Below are 15,399 nucleotides of genomic sequence, written 5' to 3'. Positions count from 1 at the left end.
CCTCCTCTGCACTCACGCTCCCATGCGGGACACCCTCAGAGTCCCAGACCTGCCCCTGCCCTGAATGCTCATCAGGGCCCAAGAGTTACTCCTCCCCTCCCCACTTCTCTTCCCTCCTGTCCAATAACCAAAGCATGGCCAGCTGGTCCCCACCCACCTCAGGCACCTGACCCACTGAGACCATATACCTTTTAGGAACTTTCTTTCCCCTGCCTTCCTTTGTATTTATACTGATGCAGATCTGCTGCCATTCCTGACTTAGTCTGTGGCTGGGGCCTCCCAGGTCTAAGACGGGAAAGGATAGAAGGTGGGAAAAGATAGAAGATACTTTCTGCGCACATCTGGGAATGAATCCCTTGTTAGTTACCACATCTGAATGTGTGTGTTTGTGCAGGTACACATGGGAGAGGGCACAAGTCTCCTAAACAAGGAAATAGCAAGTCTGTTCAAGAGCTAAGAGACTTGGCCAGGCACAGCCAAGATCACACCTGTAATCCCAGCACTTTGGGAGGCCAAAGCAGAAGCAGGAGGATCACTTGAGGACAGGAGTTTGAGACCAGCGTGGGCAACACAGCAAGAACCTATCCTCACAAAAAATGACAAAAAGTAGCCAGGCATGGTAGCATGCACCTGTAGTCTCAGCTTTGAGAGGCTGAGGCAGAAGGACCACTTGAACCCAGGAGTTTGAAGCTACAGTGAGCTGTGATGCCACTGCACTCCTTCTGGGAAACAGAGCAAGACTCTGTCTCTATTTAAAAATAAAAAAAGAATTAAGAGACTGAATACAGCTGATCAGTGGCTTACTCATTCTGTCTGCAAATATCTTCTGATCATCTATTAGGTGCAGGACAGGACTGCAACAAAGATGAAGAAGACACCATGTTAGCCAGGGACATCCCTCAGAAACAATGAAACCTCCTGTGATAGTTGCTCCAATCCAGCCAGGAATACAGAGCTAAGGAATGGTGAATCCCTTCTGGGGTTAGGGGAGTCAGGAAGAGCCTCTAGAAGAATCTGTATCTCTCTACCAGGCCCAGGGAGACGGGTGCAGAGAGAATTCCAGGTAAAAGGAACAGCTTGAACAGAGGTGTGTGGGGGAAGGGCAAGTGGTCTTGAGTGTGAGGGTACAATCGTGCTTGGGGAAGTATTAAGAAAAAGAATGATAAAGAGAGGCCAGTTTGTGAGAAACTGAATATGAAGGCTAGGAACCTGAACTTGAGCCAGGAATGAAATCCTTAGACCTGTGCTAGCCAGTATAGTAGCCACCTGCTACACATGGCTATTGAGCACTTAAAAGGTGACTGGTTCCAATGGAGATGTATTTTAAGTGTAAAATTCAAACCGAATTTTAAAGACTTAGTAGGAAAAAAGAATATATTTCATTAAAAGTTTTATATTGATTACATGCTGACATAATATAACCATAGTTTTGGTATACTGAATTAAAGAAAATGTATTACTAATTTTGTTAATTTTACTTTTACTTCTTTCTTTTTTTTTTTTTTACACTCAGCCTCCTGTAATTCCACACTTGATCTTAGCCAAAAGGCCAAGAAGTGATCAGTCTCTTGTGATTCTAAAGACATGAGTCTCTGTTCCTCTTTTCAAGGAGGAGACATCCTCGATGGATTCTGGCCTAATCATCAAAATTCATCATAACATTATAACTTTATTGCCTCTTCCTTCCTACATTTGATAGTTCTTAAATGATTATCATGAAGATCTTATTGTCCCTCTTTGTGCAAATAGTATTTTATTATGCTACAATGCTACTACTACTTACTAATATTAGCTGCTAATACCTATGTTAGGACCATTCTAACTCCTTCTCAAGAATCATCTCATTTAATTCTTAATATGTCAATTTATCATCATCCCCAATTTTAGATAAGGAAATGGAATTGAAGAGACCAAGTAACATTTTTGTCAACATCAAAACATTACCTTGTGATCAAGCCAGTGTTGAACCTATCTTGTCTGAATTCAGAGTGTGTATTACTTATTATTATGTTTTATTGTTTTTATACATTAAAAAAGCAGATCTTAGGCCGGGCGCGGTGGCTCACGCCTGTAATCCTAGCTCTTGGGAGGCCGAGGTGGGCGGATTGCTCAAGGTCAGGAGTTCAAAACCAGCCTGAGCAAGAGCGAGACCCCGTCTCTACTATAAATAGAAAGAAATTAATTGGCCAATTGATATATATATAAAAAATTAGCCGGGCATGGTGGCTCATGCCTGTAGTCCCAGCTACTCGGGAGGCTGAGGCAGAAGGATCGCTCGAGCCCAGGAGTTTGAGGTTGCTGTGAGCTAGGCTGATGCCACGGCACTCACTCTAGCCTGGACAACAAAGCGAGACTCTGTCTCAAAAAAAAAAAAATTAAAAAAAAAATAAAAAAGCAGATCTTAAAGAGTCCAAACATTTTGTTATTACTACCAATTGTAAGACACCTTACCTTGATACTCTGTCCTTAGGTAAACCTAGACTAGACGTTTTCCACATTGAGGGAAGAACAGGGGATCTCACAGGAGCTGAGCCCCTCCTGTGTGGGAAACACTTTCATTACTTTAGCAGACATCACCCCAGTTGTTTATCTTCACAACAAAGCTTGGAGTTGTGTATTATGATCTATTTTTATGAATGAGAAAACCCAGACACAAAGATGTTACTTGACAATTATCTTTTGAAAAGCCTGTGGTGCCTATTTAAACAGATGATGCATAACCTCTTAGTTAGTGGAAAGACACTGAGAAGACACAGGCTAATGAATGTATGGTGTTTTAAGCCTCTGTGTGGCAAAATTATTGCATAGCAATAGATAACTAATACAGATTTTAGTACTGGAAATGGGGTGCTGCTATAACAAATACCTCAAAATGTGGGAGTGGCGATTCACGTGCAGATGTCTATGTGGTGGCGATGTGGCACCCCCGGGGTAGGGAGGCTGGGCCAGGGGGAGAGACAGGGAGCCACCGCTGGGGCTGCTGGGTTCCTGCGCGCCCTTGTGCTTCCTTCCACCTGCCCAGGGGCAGCAAGGGTGCTGGTGGCAGCTGAGGACCTGAAGAGCCTGCTGTAGAACCGGGTGCCTTGGGTGCTCTACCTCAAGGAGCTCATGGCCACCTTGCAGACCCAGGAGAGGAGCCTCATCCGCACCCAGCGCCAGCGCACCAGACTGGAGCACAGAGAATCGCAGCCTGTGGGAGCATCAGGACCTGCTGCAAGCCCAGCCTCCATCAGGCTCATCCCCTCCTCTTCAGCCGCTTTGCCAGCTCCCCTGGCCACCACACCCACCACCACCGGGACCCAGGAACCTCTCCAGCACCACGGACAGCTCTCACTCGCCGGGGCCGAAGTCCGCCAGTCACCCTTTCAGCACCACGGACAGCGCCCGGTGCAACCGCAGCTGAGGCACCCAGGCGCCCCACCAGCACCTGGAGACACTGGAGGCTGTCGCAGACAAAGAGAAAGATTGTCTCCTGAGTTGTGGTGCTGTCGCCAGAGCCCTCCTTCAGCAAATCCCCTGCCGCCCTCGACAAGGGCGTCCTGAGCAGAACTGAGCGGTGGGCCAGAGGAGAGGGAGACTGTTGTGGTGGAAGGAAGGGAAGCAAGCGGGTGTGAGGAGGAGACAAAGGGGAAATCGGGTGCACGTAAGAGTCTAGAGGACTGGGAGAATGTGAATTGAAGGGGCGAGAAGATGCTTCGGGGTAGAAGTGTGTCAAGGAGATCTGGGGGTAAAAGTTTCCTGTAAAGCAGCCTCAGGCAGGGCCTTCAGGAAATATTCCAGAAGGAGGCACTGTTATCATAGGAGATGACAGCTCCATGCCCATTACTGCCCCTGAAGACCTTCCAGTGGAGTAAGATGTGGAGGTGGAGGACAGGGATATCAACGATCTTGACCTTGTGTAAGCCTAGGCTAATTTGTGTGCTTGTGTCTTAGTTTTAACAAAAAGTTTTAAAAGTAAAAGAAATTTAAAACATAGATAAAAGCTTATATAATAAGGATATAAAGAAAGAAAATACTTGTGTAAAGATGTACAATGTATTTGTGTTTTAAGCAAAGTGTCATTACAAAAGAGTGAAAGTGTTTAAAAGATTAAAAGGTTTAAAAAGTAAAAATGTTACAGTAAGCTAAGGTTAATTTATTATTGAACAAAGTAAAATATGTTATAAGTTTAGCCTAAGTGTACAGTGTTTATAAATTCTAAGTACCACACAACATTGTCCTAGGCTACATTCACTCACTACTCATTCACTGACTCACCCAGAGCAACTTCCAGTCCTGCAAGTGCCACTCATGCGAAGTGCCTGTGTGTGGAAAAGCCAACACAAATCTTTTTTTCCTATGCTCTCACACCACAACAGCAGTCAACACAGAAGACTTCCAGGACCAAATTTGTGGGGGTTTCTCCCTACACATCAATCAATCAGTTCTGCAGCAGAGACAGCTAGGTGTCCTCCAATTGAATTCTGACAGCCTACCTGGAGATAGCATCAGATCCCTGAGGTTGAGTGCTCAGTTCCCAAGACTGCCCTCTCCTTCCCTGCAGTCACAAGTCTGGGCCTTCAGAATGTCTGACCAACCAGCTTCAAGTTGGGGTTCCCATGACCCCCCTCTTTGGGTTTGATTAATTTGCTAGAGTGGTTTACAGGACTCAGGAAAACATCTATATTTCCTGGTTAATTACAAAGGACATTGTAAGTGATGCCAGTAAATAGCCAGATGAAGAGATATGTAGGGCGAGATCTGGAAAGATCCTGAGTGCAGGAGCATCTGTCCCCAAGGAGTTGGGGTGCTCCACCCTCCCAGCATACAGGTGAGTTCTTGTTCACCTATCTGTAGGTCCCCATGTGCTCAACTGCCCAGAAGCTCCCTGAACCCTGTCTTTTTGGGCCTTTTATGGAGACTTCATTGGACAGGCATGACTCACAATCATGTAGAAATTTGACTGGACAGAAAGGGTGTGATCTGATACTATTATAATACATCGAGCAGGGAAACCCAGCAAGGCCTGCCCATAGATTCTTCTTGGCCTCTCTGTGCAGCTTTCCTTCTTCCAGGGTCTTATGACCCACAAGCAAATTAGAGTCTTGCCTTGGACTGGTGAAAGGAGAGCAAGAGAAGTTCAGGGAGAGAGATTCTGTTTCCTGAGGCCTGCTTCTGGGGCCTAAAACACCCCAACGTTATAACAAAAGACTGTAACAAGGGCTATGGGAGTTATGAGCCAAGAACCAAGGACAAAAACCAATACATATACAGCATAATATCACAGTGCCTTACGAAAGTGTAACATTTTTCATCTTTCAACAAGTGGGCTTTGGGGGTACACACACATTCAGTTTATTACATCTCATTTATTAGTCAGGGTTCTCTAGAGAATAGAACTAATAGAGTCTGTATGTATATATATATATGGAAAGAGATTTATTTTTAGTCATTGGCTCATGTGATTATGGAGGTTGGAAAGTCCAAAATCTGGAGGGTAGGTCTTTGGTCTGGAGACACAGGGAAGCGCTGATGTTATAGTTCAAGTCCAAAGGTCATCTACTGTCGAAATTTCTTCTTGCTCAGGGAAAGGCAAAGAAGTCTCTAGCTGGCCTTTTACATGTTGGTGCTTATGCCTTGCTTGTCTAAGTCGCCTATTATAAATGGAGGATTTTTCACCTTCTTATTGTGCCACTTGTATAATGGATTTAGAGGACCTTGGAACCAATTGCACATTGTGTTTTCCGGTTGTCATTATCTCCTTCCTGTTTGATAATCTTTAAAAGGTGCTTCTTTCTTTCTGGAGCTTTGATGCCAGAGGCTTTGAGAAAGTTCCTTCTCTTTCAGGTAATCCTGGAAGTAGAGGTGAACTGGGAGTTAGCTTCGGCATCAAGTTATTTGAGAATTACATGGGCCAAAAGATCATTCTCCATACTTTCAAGAGCCAAAACCAGAGGAGGTCAACTCTGACTCTAGGTGCCTAAGGATCATCAACCCAAACCCCATTCTTTTCCCCCTCACATGCCACACATTACCACATCACTCCACTTAGAATAATTTCTATCACTATCAAAGTGATACTTGTTTCATTGTAGAAAATATTTAAAATACAAATAATTCATCCCAGAATTAGCACTAATATTATGATATCTAGACTTTCAGTTTCTCTTTTAAAAAATACCTAATAAATACAGGTTTTTTTTTTTAAAGAGAAAAGGTCTCACTCCGTTGCTCAGGATGAAGTACATCGGCATAATCACAGGTCGCTGAAACCTTGAACTCCTGGGCTCAAAGGATCCTCCTGCCTCAGCCAGCTGAGTAGGTGGGACTCCAGGCCCATGCCACCACACTCAGCTAAATTTTTAAAATTTTGTGTAGAGATGGGGTCTCATTCTGTTTCCTAGGCTGGATTCAAACTCCTGGCCTCAAGCATCCCTTCCTCCTGTGGCTCCTAAAGTGCTGGGATGACAGTTATGAGCCACCTGCCTGGGTACAGACAGATATATATATTTTTTACAAAAATAGTATTAACATTTTTCTTCCCATAAAATATTCATGCATATGGCATAATGCCAATCATATGACTCTACCATATAATTTTTGATGAACCCCACATTAGTGAATAATTAGATTATTTGCAATGTTTTGCTGTTACAAATAATCATGAATTCAGTCAGCAACTATTTATTGAGTACTTCCTATCATCTGTGCTAAGTGCTGGGGGTAAACTGGTGACCAAGAGACACAGAGTCCCCACCCTAAGGAGGTTAACATTTTGGTGTGGGAAAGACAAACAAGTGACACAAATTTCAGTTTGAAGAAGGAAGCTGAACCGACTAATGAGAGAGAATACCTAGGAAGGAGCCCTTCAGGCAGGCCAGTCAGGGGATTCCTCTCTGAGAAGGGGACATTTGACCCAAGATCCAAAGCAAGGGAGCTGGCCTGAAGGCCCAGCCACGTGCACAGCCAGGGCAGAAGCATTCCCCATGGGGGAGGGGGCTGTTCGTGCTGTAGAAAGTTCTAATGTGGTTTCAGCATGAGGGGAGGGGGCAGTGATGCAGGCTGAGGGGGAAGAGACAGGCAGAGGCCAGACAATCTGGGGCCACACTGTGACCCTCAGAGCAGTAGGAAGCTACTGAAGGTTTAATGCAAGGGGGGACATGACCTGATATCCACGTCTTAAAGAGAATCTGGCTGCTAAGTAGAGAACAGCATAGAGCAGAGGAAGGACGAGGTTGTCACAGTGGTGAGGGTTTACATTAGGATGGGAACAAAGGGGATGGAGACAGAAAATTCCTTAGCATGAAGAGGACAAAGACAACAGAAAGAATCTGGCTCAACAACATTTTCACTTGTAGTCCTCCAAACCCATCCAAGTCTACAGCATCTCAATGATTCCATTTATACTTAGAAGAGAAAAAAAAAAGAGCTGGGTTTACGCCCCAACAGAAAAGCTATTAGGGCAATCATTTCTTGACCACAAGGTTTATTGGGTACTAGATATGGGTGTAAGTGTAACTAGAATTACTTTCTTTGGGAAAAACTATCTTTATGAAGTCTTTACTGGAGGCTGGTGGGATGGGAAGGCAAGGAAATCAATCTCTGGAGGACTGAGGAGTGTAGGATATACAGCAGAGACCTCAACTGTAAAAACAAGGAAAGTGTCAGAGGTACAAAATGTCAGGGGTCAGAACTGAACTGAAGCCAGGGTTAGAGCCCAAAGGGGACAGATACTTGCTGCATAGCTATTGGTGTGCTGGAGGTAGCACAGCTATGCTCTGAGAAGTGACTAGCCAGCTCATTTCTCCTTGACCACACCTAGAAAGATGTTCCCTACCTGCCATTCTCCACACCAGCTCCCGCCCGAGCCCAGAAGCCTGAATCAATGCAATAACCATTGCATTTGTGAAACATCTATGCGCTCAGCAAAGCTCAGTGCTTCACGTACATTCTTATTTAATACTTAACAACAATGTTTAACATCGGCATGATTATCCTTGTCATACAGGTGAAGAAACTGAAGCGTAGAGAGTAAGTAACGTACCAAAGTTCTCAAGGCGAGTTACTGATAGAGCTAGAACTTGAACCTCAACTCACCAATGCTGGAACTCATTTTTTCTAATTAAAGCACTGATTTTGAGGGGAAAAAAAGGACCTTTAAAAATTGTTTAGTTCAATGCTTGATTCTCTGGACAAAGAGCTGTGCATGAATCATAAAGAAAATCAGGACTTGTCCATCTGCACTTGTCTGCTGGGCATTTCCTCTGGGAAACTATGCACCATGATCTGAAAAGCAGCATGTTCAAAATACTATTCCCCAAGCAGGCACTGGGATAGCCTAATAAAGTTCAGACCAGAAGAAAACACTCCGAGGACAAGTGTGGGTAATACTAAAAAGCAACAACAGCAAACCTGTGACCTTCACATCAGGATATTCAAATATGCATGTGCATTCTTAAATACAAAGGACTTAGACAAATAACTTATGAAATCAAACATTCTTTTTGTCTCTGCATCAAACGAAGGAAACCATGGCATGAAAAATAGTGAAGAACAACTAATTCAAAAAGCATTACCATTTAGTACTAGAATGACTTGAAAAGCCCCACTACCTATCACTGCACCCTAAACCTCTCTTCACCCCCTCAGAGGAGTGAGGAGCTGTGCCTAGGAACTCCTACACCAGTCAAAGTAAAATCCTGAGTCTTGACCAGGCCTCCAAGACCCACTGCTATTCTCTAATCTCAACTCCTGCTTTTCATTTTACTCAATTTATGACAAACTGGCCAGGCATGATGGCTCATGCCTGTAATCCTAGCACTCTGGGAGGCCAAGGCAGGAGGATTGCTTGAGGTCAGGAGTTCAAGACCAGCCTGAGCAAGAGCAAGACCCCATCTCTACAAAAAATAGAAAAATTAGCCAGGTGTGGTGGTATAAACCTATATTCCCAGTTACTCGGGAGGCTGAGGCAGGAAGATCACTTGAGCCCAGGAGTTTGAGGCTGCAGTGAGCTAGGATGATGCCACTGCACTGCAGCCCAGGTGACAGAGCAAGACTCTGTCTCAAAAAAAAAAAAATATGACAATCACACCAGCTTCTTGTTTTTGAACATGCCAAGTGCTCTTTCCTTAGATAGCCATGTGGTTCGCTCCTTCACTCCCTTCAGGTAGATGACAGTAAAATTCAGAGAAATAGAGAAATTTCCTCTAAATTTCTTATGCCAAGAGGGAAGGTAAGCCTTGGAGACTGAGTCATGTAGCACATTTGCAACTCTGCTTCTTAGATTGTAGCTTAATTCCCTTCCTCAAGCAACACTGTGGTGTTCTGTAAATGACTGGGAGAGGCCAGACACAATGCCTCCCCCTTCCAATCACTCACCTTTGCTGTTGATTAACTGCCTCCTTTATTGTCCTGTACCTAACTCAGACCAGATGTCCCCAAGACCCGATGACAGTTACATCTGCAGGGTGGAATGTTAAATACATTTTTTAAAAAAGAAAAAGATCACCTTGACTAATCAGATTGTTGTAGCCTTCTATAGAAAGCCTTCTATAGAAAGATTTTGAAATTCTGTTAAACTTCCCTACATAAGTGATCCCAAACTTCTACACTTTGGAACACTGCCTTCCATTCTTTGGAATTTCTGCTTTCTGGGTGGGCCCATCCTCAACATTTGCCCTTGAATAAACTCTCTTTAAATTAGATTCTGACCTTTTTTTTTTTTTTTTTTGAGACAGAGTCTCACTTTGTTGCCCAGGCTAGAGTGAGTGCCATGGCATCAGCCTAGCTCATAGCAACTTAAAACTCCTGGGCTCAAGCAATCCTCCCTGCCTCAGCCTCCTGAGTAGCTGGGACTAAAGGCATGTGCCACCATCCCTGGCTAATTTTTTCTATATATATTAGTTGGCCAATTAATTTCTTTCTATTTATAGTAGAGATGGGGTCTCGCTCTTGCTCAGGCTGGTTTCAAACTCCTGACCTCGAGCAATCCGCCCGCCTCAGCCTCCCAGAGTGCTAGGATTACAGGCGTGAGCCACCGTACCTGGCCATAAAATGACATTTTAACCTGTTAAAATGTCATTAATGTCATTAACAGGAGTGAAGGTTAAAATGTCATTTTACTTTATATTCTGTTAAGTAAAACATGCATGACTAAAGTCTACGTTTTGGTATCTAGTCCAGAGAACACTCTCTCTCTCTCTCTCTCTATATATATATATATATATATATACATATAAAGAGGCATATATAAGACTGTTTGTAGTGACATTGTTTGAATAGCAAAAAATTAGGAACAACTTAAATGTTCATCTGTTGAAAAACGATTAATAAACTATATTATATCAATACTATAGAATACCATGAAGCAGCTAAGAGATTGCAGTAAATCTGTGTGTGCTGACATATTAGTGGGCAAAAAAGCAACTTGCAGAATATGTTCATATATATATATAGATGTGCATGTGCATATATAGACACATAATGTACACACAGAAAAAAACCAGAGGACTCTGTAGAAAACAAGCAGGGAAGAAAGGGAGAGGGCAAGACGGGGCAAGGAGGTAAATGGGACTTTACTGTTACTGCTGATGCTTATATTTCATTGCAAACAGAATATATTCATGTACTTCTTCAATAAATAGAAATTAATGTTTAAGAGATTTTAATGCAATAAATAAGAACAAAAAATGCAAGTATCTTAGGGGCAAGGACTGTGTCTGCCTTGAATACCATTACAGTATAAGCACCTACAGCACATAATAAATGTTCATTGACTGAAATGATATATCCCAAAAATGTCAGCAGCATTTTTATCTAAGTAGTAGGACAATGAAAAATTTGTTTCTTCCTACTACTACTCTCCATTTTTTACTTTTCTATAGTACATTGATCATGGTAAAAGAATGAAACATGCCCTTTTAATAAATATCCCCATCCTACATTCTATTCCACACCTCCCACCTGTGTAGCCCAGAACCCAGGTACAAGGCCCAGCCTCACCGTTCCATATCACCTGCACTTCCTCCTCATGTATGTGATTCACGTTTATCCTCTTGACTGTGAATCCTATAATAAAAGCGGGACATGTGTAAAGTCATTTCACATCTTTCCCCGTGTTTAGTAGTAATCAAGGGCATTTATAAACAAGTTTTAGCAACTTACAAATTATTAATCTAAGTAATACAATCTTACTACTCACCTATCAAGTCAGTAACAATTAAAAAAAATATTACCCCTTAGGTCTCACCTAAGAGATGAACTGTAGCCTGGATAGCAGTGATTTAGTAAAAGAACAACCTTCAGAGTGGCTGTGACCCAAAAATTGTCAGCAGGTGACAAGTAGAGCATGAGCCCAGGCTACACCAATAGGATGATGGACAAAGGGCCCATGGGTATTAATTAGCAAAAATGAGTATAGATTGCCAACAAACAGAAAAATGATTTAACCTGATCGCTGATAGGGTCTCACTCTGTCACCCAGACTAGAGTGCAGTGGCATCCTCATAGCTCACTGCAACCCCAAACTCATGGGCTCAAGTGATCCTGCTGCCTCAGCCTCCCGAAAGTAGCTTGGGACTACAGGCATGCACCACCATGCCTGGCTAATTTTTCTAATTTTTTGTAGAGAAGGAGGTCTTGCTATTGCTTAGGCTGGAGAAAAAATATTATTCATCAAAATAATAAGGTCCTATTACTCATCTATCAAATTAGTAATGATTTAAAAAATATTACCCAGGGTTGGAAAATATCTGTAGAAATCAATATTCACATACAGTATTGGTTTTTGTAGAAAATAATTCAAACTTTTTAGAGAACAGTTTGGGAATTAGCATCAAAAGCTTTAGGATTTTGCATACCCTTTGTGTCCAGCAATTCTATTTGAAATTTAAATTAACAAAATAAATATGATGGCATATAGAGATCTAACCACTGTGTCTCTCCTATAAAAACAATAAATGACATAGTCACAATACTCAAAATCATTATCCGATTAAATGAATTATTTCATAAATTCATCCAAACAATGGAATTAATATTACGCACTCATGAAACATGATATTGAAGAATATATTATGATATATGTTTGTGATACAACAAAGAAAAAAGTATACAAAATTGCGGTGTGTATTTGTGTGTCTGGTATCTGAATGTAGTATATCAGGAAATGGACTCGAGGATGTCAGCAGTGATTAAATGCAAATGGTGAAGTTTCTGGCATGATTTATTTTCTTCTTTTTGCCAATCTGATTTTTTTTTCGTTTTTCTAAAACTAAAAAACACATACTTCTACTCTAAAACAAAACAAAAATATTTTGAAAAGTTCTAGGGTCCCAGTGGAAGCAATAGTTTATTTTCCTCCCATTTCCAGTGCATGTGGCTCAGGAAAGCGCCACCCTCATCCCGCCCCATCTAACCAACGACCAGACCTGTCACTTCAACTTTATGTCCAACCCCTCCTTTCCATTCCCACTGCTACCACCTTAGTTCAGACCACCCTCAGCTCTCCCTCCACCTGGTGCAGGCACACCTTACCTGGCCACCTGCCTCAGGTCACCCTACCTACACCCCTGCCACATTCACCTTCCATGGAGGAGGAACGGCGGAACTTGCAAACGTCAAATCTGATCCTTGTTCTCCAAATGACAAATTTTGATGGCTTCTCATTTCCTTTCTGGTTCTAGCCCAGACCCCTCATCGTAGCAGTTGAGACGAGCCCCCAGGATCCTCCAACTCCCTGAGCCTCTCTTCCTGCCCCTCCCCAGCACCCAGGGGTCAAGCCTGAGCCGGCTGTGCAGGGTCACACTCACCCTGGTGCCCCTGCCTGGGCTCCTACGCTGGGAGAAACCCATCAGCTTTCAAGATCAGCTCAAGCATCTCCTCTTATGGGGCTTCCTTTGCTGCCCCTCCTGTCCCCACTCCTCCGTGGGACACCACAGACCCTGGACAGCCTTCTGCCTTAGCACCTCATGCCACCGCGTGGCACGTTGCCTGCTTCCAAGGCTGTCTCACCCTTTTAGACCAGGGGCTCCTCCAGAGCAGGACCCGTCTCTTAGTCAGCTTTGCATCGCTGTGCCTGGCACAGAGCTCCGCTCATAATGAGCGCTCAGTGACCACTGGCCAAGTGCCTGGGACCCTAGACGGCGCTGAGGCCACACCTGGGATGGGGAAATGGTGTGCTGCCCTCTCCTGGCAATGTGAGGCATTGTCAGGCGCCTCCCCTCCCTCCCCCGCAGAAACAGGTGGAGGAAGGAGAAACAGAAAGAGAGACACAGGTGCTGAAGCAGGAGGCGAGAGGCTGCCCAGCTGTCTAGGGAGGCAGACTGGATGGAGGGGTTAGCGAGACGCTGTGTCAGCTCGCACACCATCCCCATGCCCACGGGTGCAGAAGCCAGGTCAGTACTTCAACAGCGGGGCGCATCCTTAGAGTGGCTCCGTCTCCCCTACTAAACCCTAAGCTCTTTGGGGTTCATCTTGTTTCTCAATATACCTGCTGCCATTGTTGTTGTTACCATCACTGCTGCTTTTGTTTACTTAACTAGGCCATCATTAAGTTGTCCCTCCACTGTTACACCACTTGAGTTTGGCTCTTGTGTGTAAAGACTAAATTTAACCACTAGCTCCTTCTGACTTTAACTCAGCTTTCTACTGGTAGGGGGATGGCTGTCTCTATGTTTTGGGTTTCTCAGCTTTCGGCCAAAATCCAAATACAGAGAGATTGGTTCCAGGACCTTCCCCCAAGGATACCAAAAATCAGGCACAGTATTTTTTATGTACGCCTGATATATGTCCCTGATGCCAAATGGCACAGTATTCGCATACAACTTATGTACGTCCTCTCAAATATTTTAAATCATCTCTAGATGACTTATAATACCTAATACAATGTAAAGGCTAGGCAAGTAGTTGTTATACTGTATTGTTTGGGAATGACAAGAAATAAGTGTGTACATGTTCGGTAGAGATGCAATTTTTAAATAATATTTTTGATCCCTGATTGGTTGAACCCACAGTTGCGGAAGCCGCAGATATGGGGGGTTGGGGGGCGGGCGGCGCCTGGACCCGCTCCCCCGCTGCCTGCTGCTTCCACAGGGCATGTGGTATTCTGCGCCCCCTCCTGGCCAGGACAAGCATTACCTCAGCTTCTCTTGGGGCTGCAGTCTAATCTCTATCTTGACATCTGGAAAGTTGTCTAGTACCTCAGATAGGAAATGGATTTGGGGAAGGAGCTTGAGACTGCAGATAAAGATGTGTATGTGACATGGACAGAAAGAGTTAAAGACTTGGAGCAGCTAAGACAGCCACCTGCAGTGAAGGATCACCTATATGTTCACCTTTGAAATCCTTAATCTCCAGCACACAGGGTGTCCAGTAAACATCAGCTGTTGATTAGACAAATGAAACGAGAGTATAGACAAAAAGCAAAAAGGGACTATCTTCTTATAGTGTAGAAAGCGAGAGCCACTCACAGGCTGGGCCCTATATTTAGACATCCACCCTACTAGACAGGAAATGCCTTTTCCAATTAACAAATGATCTCTCGAGGACTTTCAAAGAATCCCTCCCCATCTCTTAGTCTCAGTCCATTCATTCCTTTTCTAAAAAGTTTACTGCATAAGGATCAGAAGGGCACCGTAAACCCGCTGTCACGTCCAACAACACCTGTCCTCCAGGGGTTTATAACGTATCTGTTGACACATGGCACAAATGAGGAAAGGTTGCTCCCCATCATCAAGGGACTCTGTGGTCTCCCTAGAAGACAAAGCATTCATCTCACACTTGCTTGTCCAGATCCACTAAAGAACCATGTAAGACCATGTGCGATGATTTGCTGAATTGACAATCACTTAGCACTGAATATGTCGAGCACAAAATATTAAGTGTTTTCAGTTAGGTAGAGCTATCAGTGCAGGCTTCCTAAAGGAGGGTGGGTTTGAATTGCTGCTCCAGGCTAGGAAGAAATAGGAAAGAAAACTGAAAATTCATTCTCCTATGGTCTGAGGCATCCCGGGTCCCCGGGCGCAGAGTCTCAGTTGGATCCTGAGGTGAGGAGACAGGGGTGTGAAGCCATCAGCCACGCAGCCTACATTCTCACCATGGAGAGCTGTGCCACCAGGGCCAGAGCAGCAGAGAAGACAACCGCACACCTCTCCAGCTCCCAGACAGCAGTGTGCTTTGGTTCCTATACAATAGGCAGCCCGGCAACAAACCCCATGCATTTTCAGGTGCAGGACACCATAGTGAGGTTCTGGGGGACAGTGCTGACCAGGATGACAGATGTCATCTCCAAACGTCATCAGTGAGGCCAGCACAGTTTGGAGGAGACTGAGGGATGGCGTGTGCTGGGCAGTCCAAGGAGAGTCCCTTGGGGCTGAGGTGTCCTTGGCCTCCCAGAAGCCCCACACCTCGTTAACAGAATAG

The sequence above is a fragment of the Microcebus murinus genome, chromosome 18 (assembly GCF_040939455.1).
Source record: "Microcebus murinus isolate Inina chromosome 18, M.murinus_Inina_mat1.0, whole genome shotgun sequence".
NCBI classification, from domain to species: domain Eukaryota; kingdom Metazoa; phylum Chordata; class Mammalia; order Primates; family Cheirogaleidae; genus Microcebus; species Microcebus murinus.
The sequence above is the reverse complement of the archived record's forward strand: the minus strand, read 5'-3'. Positions refer to the sequence as shown.